Raw genomic sequence first — 15,562 nt, 5'->3', positions numbered from 1 at the left:
CCTTTCTGCCCTCTGTCCCAAACGTTTTTTGTGCCTTTATGCTCTCTGTCCCACTCTTTTTTTGTGCCTTTCTGCTCTCTGTCCGTCTTTCTGCCCTCTGTCCCAATCGTTTTTTGTGCCTTTATGTCCTCTGTCCCACTCGTTTTTTGTGACTTTCTGCCCTCTGTCCCACTCGTTTTTTGTGCCTCTCTGTCTGTGTCCCACTCGTTTTTTTGTGCCTTTCTGTCCTCTGTCTGTGTCCCACTCGTTTTTTGTGTGCCTTTCTGTCCTCTGTCCTTTCTGTCCTCTGCAGCCCTGCCAAGTATCACGCATCATGCGTTAGACTAACGCATTCCAGTGTGGTGATGTGCATCACCGCACTGAAATGCATTGTCACGCATATCTGATGTATCAACTGTCATTAGTGTGCTGGAAGTAAATAGGTGTGTGGCAGCTACCAGCACGCTACCTGTGACTGCCTCCGTTCTTCCCTCAGGCTTGGGGCACTCCCATCGACTAACGCATGTATCTTAAATTTTGTGGCGCAGCGCCGCTCTTAGCGAGACAGCCAGACGTCACGGGCACCCCTGGTAGTGCCCAATAGCAACTACCGAGACAGACTGCAGGGCCCAGACTGTTAGCACTGACGCACACAGTCTTGCAAGAGGTCTCATGTGGTAAAAAAAAATATATTGCTTTCCATAAATTCAAGCATGTAGTTTATTAAGTGACAGAGGTGCTCAAACACCTTCCCTCAACTAGCAACAACAACGTTCATCCAATAATATGGAACATTAGAACTCAGGTGGTTAGCCGATGCCTTAAAGGGGAATACACTACATATCATCCCATTTGAAGAAACCGAGAAGAATAACTAAACTGTGAACAAACATGCGAGCATCTTAACGTCTTAGTCGTTAATCGTATTTATTAGGGTTGAGCTGTGCTAGAAGTCAAGTCTTTGAAATACAGTGTTCTGGCTGGCTGTAATGTGTGCGTCTCACTCTCCTGAGGCTTTCCAATGCCTATGCTGTTTGCGGGTGCTCAGGAGTCAGCTGACTGCTGTCTATTTTAATATATGATATTTAGGCACCTGAGAAGATCGTGTTGGGGGACCTCACATCCTACTACAGACTCAGGCTGAGTCCCATGTAGGACATAGAGAGCGGCGGGACTGTAGTCCAGACTGATGCTGGACAATTTATTGCCAGGGAGGAGCTAGGGGGACCAGTCAGCAAAAGGCTGGCTAAGACAGAATCTGTTAACTGTTTTTCTGCCGGCTAACTAGTCAAATAGGTTTGAAGGGGCTCCGATTAACAGCAATATTTAAACAAAAGGCCACATTCTGCCCCACTCCCACACAGCCGCAAGCACCGCAAGCGCCATAACCCCCACCAGCCCCCCGCCTCCTTACCTGCTCTCCTCACGCCCGCCGCCACCACTGAAAAAGTGCTCATGTTCGCGCCGCTCGCGTTTTAAAAGCGGCAAGCGGCGCGAACTTCTTGCGATGCCCTGTGTGCGCGCTCCACGCTAGGTGGTGCGCGCTGACTTGGGAGGAGGTGCGCGCGCGCGGCCTAGAGGGAACGGTGGTCACGGCAAGACCTGTCTGGGTCCCAAAAGTCAGGGATCTGGTCAGAGAAAAGTTTGAGGACAAGAAGGAATTTGGGCCATCATACAGAAAGCCTGTACCTGCCCTTGCTGTCGAAGGAACAAGAAAAGTACTTCTTCCGCCTCTTGCCAGCAAAAAAGAAAAGAGATTTGTTTCCATTGATCAGATCAAACCACACTATGTGGCCGATACAGAATAGCAGGCCTCGTGAGCTCCTAGGTAGCCAACGCTCTCTTCTCGCTATCATACAGGAAGTTCAGACAGAAAGACTCTTAACATTTGAAGAATCAACAATAAGAAATTATGGAATTTCCAATAATGAAATGGAACTGTTCCTCTGGAACCAGAACTTGAACCTACTAATGAAAGATAAATATCAATTCGACCTAACACCGAAGTCTACATCAATATGTCTCAACCATAGACAAGTACCAGTTCAAGACAACCTGCTGAGCTACCAAAGATAGATTGAACTGCATCTGGCTACTTCGTCGATTTTGATATCTTCTCTCTTGAGCCCAGTGAACCTGAGACAATGCCAGCTCCAGTTTCCCGTAAGCAACAAATTTGTGAATTCTACACCTTTCTGAAAAAGACTTACTTAGTATCACCCTGGCTCCACCTCTGGATCATAACTGGAATATTGTTTTCTCTGTTCGGGATTGGCCTAGTGACTGTTTTTTGCTTACTCATAAATGTAAATTATCTCCCAGAACGCTCTGCAGTTTCCAATGTGAACTTGGTCCTGAAACCTCTTAGGTCATCTCACTGTGAACAAAGAGACTTGTTTTCCGTGAACGTTACAGCTGTTCCAATTCCTGATGGTATAGATTAGGACAAGGTTGATTATGATGTATTTGGCTCCACTGAACTTTTTGAAAATATCCTCTAAATTATATCATTACCTCCATTACATTTTCTGATGATTGGTATTTTGAAACTGTAAATAATATGTTGTCTGATTTGGAACAATCCGTCTGACTTTTATAGCACGTAACGTTACCAACTATATGGTCATAACTTTTTACACAAATCCAGTATCCCACGTAATATTTTCCGATACCATCAATGGGAACATTGCCCGACACCACCAAAAGCTAGTTTGAAAATGTGTGCACAGAAATTTTCATATTTTTTAGGGCTTAACACTTCTGACCCAACCTCATATTACTATAAGGTTGCACCTACACCTGCACAGAAAAATATGCTGATTAGCACCACACAGATTTATTCTGCATTGCCCAACTGTCTAAACAGGATTTTGACCTAGGGAAGGACAATATAGACACAAAATCAGTCTGGGGTTAAAAGGAGGGGCAAGTTCAGGAAACAGAAGCACTATTTAGAGCGTGTCTCATTCAGCAACAAATAATATATCTGAATAAAACTGTGCAACAATCTTCCTGTTTTGGACTAGCCAAGAACAAGGATTTGAATACACCTCGGATTCCCACAACTTCACACATCAATTTTACAACATGTGGAAGGGATACAATAGATGACATTATGCAGTACAATACTTCAGACCCCCAAGGGATGGTTAGTTTGGCCCACTGACACAAAACAGATATCAATCAAGATTTAGGGGTACAACCGAAGAGTTTAGTATCCATAGGCCAGACCCACGATATGTACAAAAAGAACATACGGGGGTAGTGTCATCCTACAGTGTTGGGAAGTTGTGCCTTGATTGGCTAAAAACTGCGACAATGTCCCAGGTGAAACAGCACTTATCCTCACTCTCAGATTAGGTGGATTTAAGGGATTTTTTACTAGGTCCCCGAAAGCCATGTCAGAAACGTTTCTATTATACTGTCTATAATGAACTCTGGAAAATCTCTCAACAAGAAGCTGCAGAAAGACTTCATGAAATAGATAAAATTAACGTTGAAAAGGCATTTGCTGTAGTTGACAATGGTATGACTACATTGACATCCATACTACAACACGGACAATCTCAACTATGTTCTATTATGTTATTAAGATGGACGCTGCAATCATTGCGCGCTACTTATGTGCCTTGGTGAATTATCAACAGTACGTCTCTATTTTTAGCATATAATCTAACTGAAAAATAGATTACCAGGGCACAAAGGCTAGCAAAATGTACAATACTGTGTATTGAAAAACTTGATAAATTACATTTTACTGTGGCAGAATCACAATCCACAGAATGGTTAATCCATGGCCATATAACACTACTGGTCACAACTTAGCAGCTTCAATATTGCCTAGAACAAGAACAGGGAGGTATAAATAAAGCAATGGGTAGGGAATTCATCAAGGAATCTTGAAAATTACCATACAGATTTCGATGTAGGAATAAGGACATGGAAGTGTTCCTAAGAGGTACCAACTGCGAGAACTCCTTAAGCGGATCTCTCAAATGCCAGGATATCTTGCTTCACTGGCCTGTAATGGTTCAGTTGCTAACTTATCCTGTCACTTGATAGGATCTCCTTAAGCCATGATTAATCTGATGTTCAAGCTGCTTTCAAATGTTAGCCACTTGATGCCGAATGATCAAGGTTGTTGTGGGATACTCCAGGCATTGTATATCTTGTCACTGTAAGCTCCAGGGTTACTTGCTTTATGCAAGTATTGTTTCCACCAACCCATACAGTGAGGGAGGACCCGTTATGGCCTTTGTTGAATGTTTCCCTTATATGGTTTGATACTCTGTGCCGAATGAAAGCCATGCTTCTACAGCAAACCGTACCCTTAAGCTCCGCCCGAGAATTTATGATCGCCAAGTTGGAAGGTCCTCGGCTGACATACAGGCACTAGTACGAACAAACTGCCCTTTCAATTTCACAGAAATGGTAAATGTCTGATACGACAGGTATTGTCCACCTATTTAAGACCATAGGTTCTGGACTGTTAAGCACCTTTCAGACAATCCTCGAAGTCATTCCCAACTTCATACACTCCGTATTCTGAAGCATTTTTGGAGGGTTTCCGCTGATCCTGTTTCTAATAGCAGGTATCCTGATTGTAATTGTTCTGCTATGCAATGGACATCCCAGTCACCAAGGATATGGAAAGAACACTTTTGGAGCGCAGATACCGTGATCGCATGGTAATCCATCTGGGCACACCCCGTCTTTGAGAACTGAACAAGTCTTGGTTCCTCTATGTAAAGTAATAGGAGCCCCCTGGTGCGAATAGCAATCCTGGGTCAGGGTAGAGAATATACGTAAACAAAAATTCCCAGGCATGCACGAACGTAACTAGCAAGTACACATGTAGATAGAATTATCTACAACAACATTAGGCAACTGCTTTCTCCAATAAAATTGGTTTTAATTTCTTTCAAGTATTCATAAAAAATTCATACGATAAAAATGTATTACAATGTTCAGAGTAAATGCAAACTTCATTGTAACTATACATGATTTGTCATGGTTAAAATTTCATTAGACATTATAAAAGCTGATGGTTTCCTGTCGACGCGTTTCGACACGTAAGTTGTGTCTTCTTCAGGACTGTACCATCGATATTCTGTAAAAATAATAATTATGGACATTTTTTACTTTATAGTTCTTTTCCTGGTGAAGCAGTTTTCAATCGTTTATAACATGTTCGTTGTACCGCATTGAATGCCACCATCAGACAAACTATCAATGCCAACTGGCACCTGTTGAATACAGATCCATCCAGACCCAAACTTGCCAAACCGATGTATGCGCATCGGCGAAATAAGAATCTGAAAGATCTGATAGTCAGATCGCGGTTTGACAGCCCAATGGCAAGAACCCCCTTTATACAGAAGTCAATAACAGGTACTGATGCCTTCAAAGGCACCTCTCGATGTGGCACATGCCTATCTTGTGATGGAATCATCCCAGGAGATACTCTAATACATAATGATTTTAAAATAACAGCAAGGGAACTTTGGACCTGTAAGACAAGCAATGTTGTCTATCTGATTTTATGTCCGTGCAACAAAGGGTATGTTGGCGAAACTGCCCGTATGATCAAAACACGATTGACGGAACATAAATCAGCGATCAAGACACAGAAACTAACATCTCCCTTAGTGAGTCATTACATAGAATATCGCCATGCCCCAACTGACATCAGATGGCGTATTCTTGAGAAAATACACACACCCGATAATACGGGCGGCGATAAAATAAGAAAGAAGAAAGAAGTCTTCTGGATTTTTTCGCTTAAGACATTTTCTCAAGGCCTGAATAATGATCTACCATGGTCAAATGCCATCCTCTAACAGGAATAATAGTCCAATACACAACTACTGTCGAATGAGATGTCTAGGAGCCCAAATACTGTTTCTGATATACGAACTAATGCCAAATGATATCTATGAGGGAATTTCGTCTTAAATCCATGATGGATTTAAAGATGAAGTGTGTCCCCCTTCTATCTTCCATTTATACCACCCGAACCCCTTTTTCTTTCCCCCCCCTCCCCTCCCCCCCTACCCCCCCGCCCAAAAACCCCCCCTGTTGATGCACACCACAAAATGATCGCAATGTGGAAAAAATACTTATGTCGCGATTAAATAAAAGAAACAAATTAAGTTCCCAAAAAAACCCCTTAAGGGTTAGATAAATAACGCTATATTTGCTCCATGAGAAAATAAATTACAACCATATACGTGTGTTATCGTCGAAAAGTTTAAAGTCTATGGCTGAGAACGACCGTCGCCTTGCAAAAGACGCTATATCCCTTTAAACAAAATGGATTGCATCCACCAATAGCTAGACCGTTTATATAAAAGGCCCGGGTAGTCACACACTCAAACCTTGACCGAACGAAGGAAGACAGCATACACGGTTCACAGACCTGGGATAACGGTAAGAGAAGAAAGGCGTCAGTAGCGTTAACTGTTCCGCACACAAATAGATTAGTTTGCAACTCTGTTTGGGTAACACCCTCTTTCCCTTGCCTTATAATACAGATAAACGTCACCGCTATCAATCTACACGCTGCACCGCTCCAGACAATCAACTAAATCTATGAAAGTTTACCGGTAAGAATTGTCTACACGGTATACATGCCCATTAATTTTAAGGGGGGAGGCTAGAGATATCACTACTCTGATATCACTACTCAACTCTTACAGCTGCCGGTTTCCGCACAGAGCGTTCTTTCATCTTATCCGCCACGAGACGGACGAACTCCTTTCCGTCAATGCCCATCCACATGTTATACCGAACCCTCTGAGTAGGTGTGGCTAATAAAACCAAGTCGGTAAGAATCGCTGTGCTTTCTAATCTAAATATTAGGGAAAAGTAAATACACGCTATAACAGCCAATGTTTTCAACTTCAGGGTCGGCAATACGAGCGTTCTACAGCGTGCCCAGCGTTCTGATATATCATAGACTGGAAAGAGGATATTTTAACTATTATCATAACAGCACATGCAACCAGTCACGAGTCACCGAATCCAAGGTAACATGCACCAGTGCCAAAATGTAATGCATTTGTGCCGTCCTAATTAAACTAGAACACTTTATATGATACTCTTTGTTTTTATACCATTCCAGATATTAAGTGTCTTTATATCCCTGTGACTGGAGTACTTCGTTGGGTAACCCGCCTTTAGAAAACTAAACCTATCATATATCTACGCCATTTTTTGACATACTAGAAGGTGAGACACTTGTATGTGTGAGTAAAAATAGTGAATTAGAAAGCGATCACTTTATATGGGGGATAGACGAGCTGTCTTGATATACTTCTGTAGTATTTGTCCCCTAAATAGGAATAGGCTAAGATTAATATGTGTGAATCAATTTACATATGCAGATATAGGTATACATGCATGAGTTATTCTTTCTAACACATATCCACCAATAGATTAGTGCGCATTCCTTGCAGTGCTACGCTGGATAACCCTTCCTGCAGGGTAGTGCACCGATTGCACATTCGGGTGTTACCACGTTTTACTCTGTACAGTCGGTAGAACTCCATCCACGACTGTGCAGACCTATACGTCATTCCTCCATGGGTAATTCCGGCCTTCTGTTTTTGAATGGAATATATGTACAGCACAGTATACACCCATGCCAGCCTGTCCTGACATAGGCTTATCTTTGAGTTTTTAACAAATGACCAGAGTAACTAGAAAATCTGGATTGTATATGACAAATGCTAACAATGTGAAGAACTATGAAGCATGTTTATGCTCTATCTTGATGATGTTACACAACAAATGCTGACACTGCAATTAGCCTTTGAAGCATGTTTATGTTCTACCTTGAAGATGCCTATGTTTATAGAGATAATAGACACAGTTACTGGGTTCACTATAGAGATTTAGAGCATTAATGCGGTACATCAATATGTATGAAAAAATGACTAGCGGTACAACGAACATGTTATAAACGATTGAAAACTGCTTCACCAGGAAAAGAACTATAAAGTAAAAAATGTCCATAATTATTATTTTTACAGAATATCGATGGTACAGTCCTGAAGAAGACACAACTTACGTGTCGAAACCCGTCGACAGGAAACCATCAGCTTTTATAATGTCTAATGAAATTTTAACCATGACAAATCATGTATAGTTACAATGAAGTTTGCATTTACTCTGAACATTGTAATACATTTTTATCGTATGAATTTTTTATGAATACTTGAAAGAAATTAAAACCAATTTTATTGGAGAAAGCAGTTGCCTAATGTTGTTGTAGATAATTCTATCTACATGTGTACTTGCTAGTTACGTTCGTGCATGCCTGGGAATTTTTGTTTACGTATAAACAAGTCTTGGTTCCTGTCATTTAGACCAGTCTGGATCGACTGTATTTTGCATGTTCTCCGATGCCAGTTCTGCGGACACGAATGATTGTTAGATCTCTGTCTAACACTTCCAACAATTGCGCCACCGGACGTTGATGCTTTACTGGACCCGATAATGGCCCATGTTCTGCAGTGCCCTCAGGGTATCTCAATGTTGATGTCTGCATTCTTAGAGCCACCAAAGGATGCTTCAGCTCCTGTCGGGAAGGATACCGGCTCCTCAACAAATACTCAGGCCTTGGATGACACTAGTACATCCCCAGCAACGGGTGTGGTGAATACGGAGGAACATCTGTGCTCAATTGACCTGATCTGCAAGGTGTTGCAGACCCCGTCATTTGTGATTGCAGGCAACAGTGATGTTGCGACTCCCAGCCAGGACACAAACATTTGGCTCATCGCGTGCTGGGAAAATTTGGCCTTTTTCAAAAACAACCAAAATTAGAATTTTAAACAAAAGACACTTTTTCTAAACTGCATGGATTTCAGTCACTCATTGTTCGGATTCTATTTACGTACATATTTAGTACAGACTTATCACATGCAATAATATTTGGCTTTGCTAAGTACTATTTTTAATGGACTTATTTTGCATACTACATTTAGCCGTACATTATAATTTTCAGCATGTCGTCCAGCCGGATGAGGAGTGGATGTTATGTTCCATATAGATACCCCAATATAGGCTCAGGTAGTCACCTAACCTTTCACCTATTTTCTCACTTACCATTACACCGCATAACGGTTCTTAGTACTGACCTTTTACCTAGTTTGGATAATGCAAAGATGACATAGGGTTTTGTCCAAAAAGCTTAAGCCTCATTCATTATCCATGAGGATTCTTGGAATAAGAGCAGGCCTAACATCTCCTGCATAACAACTATGTACAAGGGACATTCCTTTCATCATCCTAGTCGGATATGACAAAGCAAGTTATATCCCCAGGGGGTACCACTTTGGGTATATATACATCATACCTTGCTGAGATAGTCAGAGGAGTAAAAGGACTTCCATGCCGACACACTGACGCGAGACGCTGAGGCTCCTGCGCGCAGACACTCCAGCTTGCAGTGGTCTGACATCCCTTGCGGGGTGTCCATCTCGAGACCAAGACGGTTTCCCACAGTCTCTCACTTCAGGTAACGGGCTCAACTTTATCCTAGAGGGATTCTTAGCTTTACACCCATATACATGCTAGGTACACCATGGTACATCTAGTTAGGGTCGCATCGTAGGAGTACGCATTTTACTGTCATGAATTTTCTATACTTGCCTGTATTAATTGTTTTAGCACGATGGTAGAAATCTACCATCCTTTTACTCTGTTAGTGTTTATAATCATTTATATCTGTTACTGTCTAATGGTTGTTTCAACACACCTATTTTACACTAGAATGATGCTGGCTCAATAAATGCTTATTGAGAAACGTCCCCACCATTTATTCTGTGTATCTCTCTGAGACAAAGTGAACCTGAGTGACTGAGCAATAAGTAGCACTGTTTCCACAGTCCTGAGGGATGAGGGTTGTCATGTTCGATAGTTGCCAAGAACTATTCTCTCCTTGGTATGATGGGTTTCTAGTGGCACTGTGAGCTAGTATAACATACCAGGTAGGGGTGTCTAGAATCAGTCTGGACACCAATCCTGCAGTGTATGTTGTCTAAAGACGCAGATTCTATATAGGTTTATAGGAACTACCCAACACAGTCTGTCTCCTGGCCACGTTCAACGAGATCTCTACTCTGGGGCCGCTTCCTGGTCCTCCACGCTTATGTTCCTGGTTCGCTACTGGGTGTTGTTGGGTGATCCTTCTGCGTGGGTCTTTTAATTTTTTGGTTTCAGCCTCCTGTTTTGCCTTATCCCGTTGTCTGTGGTTTCCTGTGAATTTTAATGAAGCCGCTTGGTTTCGGTATGCGCTCACTACGTAACTCAGGTGGTGAGGAAGACTTACAAGGAGGTAATGCCCCTTTTATTTACCGGTAATCTTCATTAATCTGAGTATTGTCTTCCTCGCCACATGAGTTTCCAACCCTCCCTCTCTGTTTTTGTCGTCTCCCGCTTTTCCCGCCGTTGCACCCCGCTCCCCGCTCCCTGCCGCTGCTCCCCTGCGGCCCCGCCCCCTTTCTCTTGGACCCTCTCCCCTTCCCATTTGCCACCCCGCTCCCGCCTCCCAGCTGCTCCTCCCCCCCCACTGGACATTTAAGGCGCTTCCACGCGACGGGGAGCGGTGACCTGACCAGACCTCGTCAGAGCCGGTCGCTCCACCCGCCGCGTGGCTCCTCCTGAGTGCACCCGGTCTCCCTGCTACCACCGCCCGCTCGCCACCGCCCCTGAGGCTGTGACTCCTGTGTCTCCGTTTTTCGTTCACTCTCTGTGCCAGCAGTTGTTGTTTTTCTCCCCGTGTGGTGCCCCTGACTGAGTGATTTTTGTCGTTTCCCGCCGTTGCACCCCGCTCCCCGCCGCTGCTCCCCTGCGGCCCACCCCCTTTTCTCTAGGACCCTCTCCCCTTCCCATTCGCCACCCCGCTTCCGCCTCCCAGCTGCTCCTCGCCCCTCCTCCCTCCCACTCTCTATTTATGGCAGAGTCCGCGCGTACGCGCAGCGGGCGCGCCGATTGTGCGCCGAAGATGCGCCAAAGGCAAGCCCGTCTACGCCCGTCCGTGCCTGGACCGCGCCCAGGACCCCTGGTCCTCGACGATGCCAGCGCACCCGACGGACCTACGACGCAGCCACCCTCCACGCACTCAACGTCGGCCGATACGCCGCCTGCTACCAAGCCACCCCGAGGCACACACACGGACTCTTCACCTGCCAAGCTTGCAAATTCACCTGCCTCCGAACCGGTACCGCACCCGCAAAGCCGAGCACCAGCAACAACCACCTCAAGTGCATCCTGCTCAACACCCGCTCCGCCCATAGGCACGCCGTGGAACTCTGGAACCTCCTCAACACCACCTCACCAGACGTTGCCTTCCTCACGGAAACCTGGATGAACGCCTCCTCAGCCCCCGACATCGCCATAGCCATCCCGGACGGCTACAAAATCATCCTGAGGGACCGCATCAACGAAACCGGAGGAGGCATCGCCATCGTCCACAGAAACACCATCCGCATCACGACCAACTCCGATGACACCCTCAATGCCACCGAGCATCTTCACTTCCAGATCCACACCGACCCCAAGACCACCCTCAGAGGCACTCTCATCTACAGACCCCCGGGACCACGCACACAATTCAGCGAAGCCATCGCAGACTTCATCAGCCCGCATGCCCTCATCTCCTCAGACTACATCCTCCTAGGGGACCTCAACTTCCACCTGGAAAACAACAATGACAACAACACCACCACCCTGCTGGACAACCTCGCCAACCTCGGACTCAAGCAACTGGTGAACACCCCCACCTACTACGCTGGCCACACGCTTGACCCCGTCTTCTCCTCCAGCAAGCACATCTCCTTCAGCCACTCCACCGGACTACACTGGACAGATCACAGCTGCGTCCATTTCAACTTCAGGAGAACCACAACCCACCACCACCCGCAACAAGTTCCCCGCAGAAGGTGGAGCAAGATCACCGCCGACCAGCTCACCACCACCCTCAGCCAGAACCCGCCCACCAACACGACGGACCCCGACGAAGCAGCCCGCAACCTCACGCTGTGGCTCACCAACTGCGCCGACTAACTCACACCACTGAAGAACCCTCCCAGCAGACCCAGCAGCAGGAAAGCCTCATGGTTTACCACCGACCTCAAAAACTCCAAGAAAACCTGCCGCACCCTCGAGAAAGCCTGGTGCCACGACCAGACAGCAGAACACATGACCGCCCTCAAGAACGCCACCCGCAAACACCATCAGCTGATCCGCACCACCAAGAAGACAGCATTCAAAGAAAGACTGGACAACAACACCCACAACAGCAAGGAGCTCTTCAGCATCGTCAAAGAGCTCTCCAATTCCAGCGCCTGCAACACCGACATCACTCCCTCGCAAGACCTCTGCGACGCTCTCACCTCGTTCTTCCACCGCAAGATCACCGACATTCACAACAGCTTCGACGCACAAACCACGCACCCTACCGCCAAACCAGCGCCCCCAACCACCACCCTCTGCACCTGGACCCCTGTCAACACCGAAGACACCACCCATGTGATGAACACCATCCACTCCGGCTCCCCCACCGACCCATGCGCACCCCACATCTTCAACAAAGCCGACTCCATCATTGCAACCCAACTCCGGAACAACATCAACAGCTCCTTCGCATCCGCCACCTTCCCGGAGAGCGGGAAACATGCCGAGCTGAGCGCCCTCCACAAGAAACCCACCGCGGACCCCACGGACCTGAAGAACTTCCGACCCATCTCGCTCCTCCCCTTTCCAGCCAAAGTCATCGAGAAGACCGTCAACAGACAACTCTCCGCCTTCCTCGAGACCAATGGATCCCTTGACCCCTCACAGTCCGACTTCCGAGCAAACCACAGCACCAAAACCGCCCTCATCACAGCCACCGACGACATCAGGTCCCTGCACGACAACGGAGAAACGGCTGCCCTCATCCTCCTGGACCTCTCAGCAGCCTTCGACACCGTCTGCCACCACACCCTGATACAGCGCCTCAGCAACACAGGAATCCAAGAAGCGGCCCTGGAGTGGATCATCTCATTCCTCGGCGGAAGAACCCAGAGAGTCCGCCTCCCCCGTCCCGATCCGCGGCCACCGAAGTCATCTGCGGCGTCCTGCAAGGATCCTCATTCCGCCCAACCCTCTTCAACGTCTACATGAGCCCTCTCGCAGCCATCGCCCGCCGACACAACCTCAACTTCATCTCCTACGCCGACGACACCCAGATTATCCTCTCCCTCATCAACGACCCCACCACCGCCAAAGCCAACCTCCAGGAAGGAATGAGAGACGTTGCAGAATGGATGAAGATCAGCCGTCTGAAACTGAACTCAGACAAGACGGAAGTCCTCATCCTCGGACCATCTCCCTCCGCGTGGGACGACTCCTGGTGGCCCCCTGCCCTGGGCAGCGCACCCAAACCAACGGACCACGCACGCAACCTGGGCTTCATCCTGGACTCCTCCCTCATGATGACCAAGCAAGTGAACGCAGTCTCATCATCCTGCTTCAACACCCTGCGCATGCTCCGAAAGATCTTCCGATGGATCCCCACAGAAACCAGGAAGACTGCCACCCAGGCCCTCGTCACCAGCCGTCTGGACTACGGAAACACCCTCTACGCTGGAACCACAGCCAAACTCCAGAAAAGACTCCAGCGCATTCAGAACGCCTCAGCACGACTCATCCTGGACATCCCTCGCCGCAGCCACATCTCAGCCCACCTGAAAGACCTGCACTGGCTCCCCGTCAACAAGAGGATCACGTTCAGACTCCTCACCCACGCACACAAGGCTCTCCACGACATGGGCCCTAAGTACCTCAACAGCCGCCTCTCTTTCTACACACCCACCCGCCAGCTCCGATCCGCCAGCCTCGCCCTCGCCTCCATCCCACGAACTTGGAAGTCCACCGTCGGAGGAAGATCCTTCTCCTACCTGGCAGCCAAGACATGGGACTCCCTCCCCACTCACCTACGGCTGACCCTGGATCACCTCTCCTTCAGGAAACAACTCAAGACCTGGCAGTTCGAGCAATAGCGACCCCCCCCCAGCGCCTTGAGACCCTTACGGGTGAGTAGCGCGCTATACAAATTCTTATGATTGTTTGGCTATCGGCTTCATGTAGTTCTTGGGACTTGGTAGTACTACAGGAAGTGGGATGGGTCGACCCTCCTCTTATACTGAGTCAAGGGTGACGGTGGTTGACCATGTTGGGGAGGGATGGGATGCTAATTTGCTCCAGAGGGTTGTCATGTGGAGCTAAAGTTCACTACGTAACTCATGTGGCAAGGAAAACAATACTCGGAGTAACGAAGATTATCGGTAAGTAACCGGGGCAGTCATTAACATGTTCAGCTTGTTGCTTATAACACTTTTTTTAGGTAAAGCATATGGCACTAGACAGCCTATATATCGGACCCTAAGTCGTTTACCCACAGTGATAGGATTCAAACAGTACACTGTACCTCGAGAGCCTGGTATATGCTAGCAAATCGTGCCGAGAAACTTCCAGTCTATGCACCGTCACTCCCTATAGCGCACCATCCGAAGCTGTCGGTCACGCAGGAAAAGGGGATGTTACAGCTGCTAGAGGAGATGAAATGACATACTATGGCAGATGTATTCCCACATTGGAAGGTTTATTCAGAGGGAGGACCCATCGCTGAGCACACACTACACACCCATGAAGCTGTTTGCCCATATGCGTTTAAAGACGGCGATGAGAGAACTATATGACTCATTTCCGGAGGAACCACCCACATTGCAAGCCCTGCAAACACTGATAATTGCACCTAGCCACCGGAAGTTGATCAACCGCTTTTAAAACACGTCACAATCAGAGCAAGGAGGGCCTGAGAACAGATCGCTTACTAAATGGGAACAGATGCTAGGAGACACTATAAGCGAACAAGATTGAGAATATAGTTGTATGCAGTTGAAACTAATGACACCAAAGTCTAATTTACGCATAGTACACTTTAAATTTTTACATCAATTTTATTATACCCCGACCAAATTACACGCATTCCGCCTTCGACCAAATGATAAGTGTGAGAATCTACGAGCAGACTTCTTACATACGGCATGGGCCTGTCCACAGGTACATAAATACTGGGAGGAGGTCACAGGAGCACTCACAACCATGTTATCCGAAAGAATACCAAATGCACCACTGGTATGCTTATTCGGTATATATAAGTTGACACCTGTAAAAAGACGGAGATTTTTGGCTGTATCGCTTCTACTAGCAAAACGTTGGGTTGCCATCAGATGGGGTAGTAAACACCCTCCCAGATTCAGAGACAGGCTCAAGGACATGTCATTCTGTAGAGACACCTTAGAGGTCTATGTGGAAGAACTACCGCAAGCATCCAGACCTAGAGACTACTGGGAACCCCTGATACAATATCGCCAAAATGCACGAGCAGACGGCAGACAGTTAGGAAATATCATGGTAAATAGTGGGACAGTAGAATATATGAAAATCCCATTAGTCTCCGGGCAGGAGGGGACCAGAGGTTTTGTTTGGAAATGTGATTCAGAAATGTGCAAAAAAGTAAATTGTATGG

General features: G+C 46.7%; 1 long non-coding RNA gene across 2 annotated transcripts in view; it reads right to left on the bottom strand.

Moving 5' to 3' along the window:
- LOC144762627 (uncharacterized) overlaps nt 1–15,562 on the bottom strand; it is a 169,913-nt gene that overhangs the window by 153,072 nt on the left and 1,279 nt on the right. The window lies entirely within an intron of this gene.

This window comes from Lissotriton helveticus, chromosome 6 (genome assembly GCF_964261635.1).
Source record: "Lissotriton helveticus chromosome 6, aLisHel1.1, whole genome shotgun sequence".
Classification (NCBI taxonomy): Eukaryota; Metazoa; Chordata; class Amphibia; order Caudata; family Salamandridae; genus Lissotriton; species Lissotriton helveticus.
Note: the sequence above shows the minus strand (reverse complement) of the source record. Positions and strands in the feature narration are given on the sequence as shown.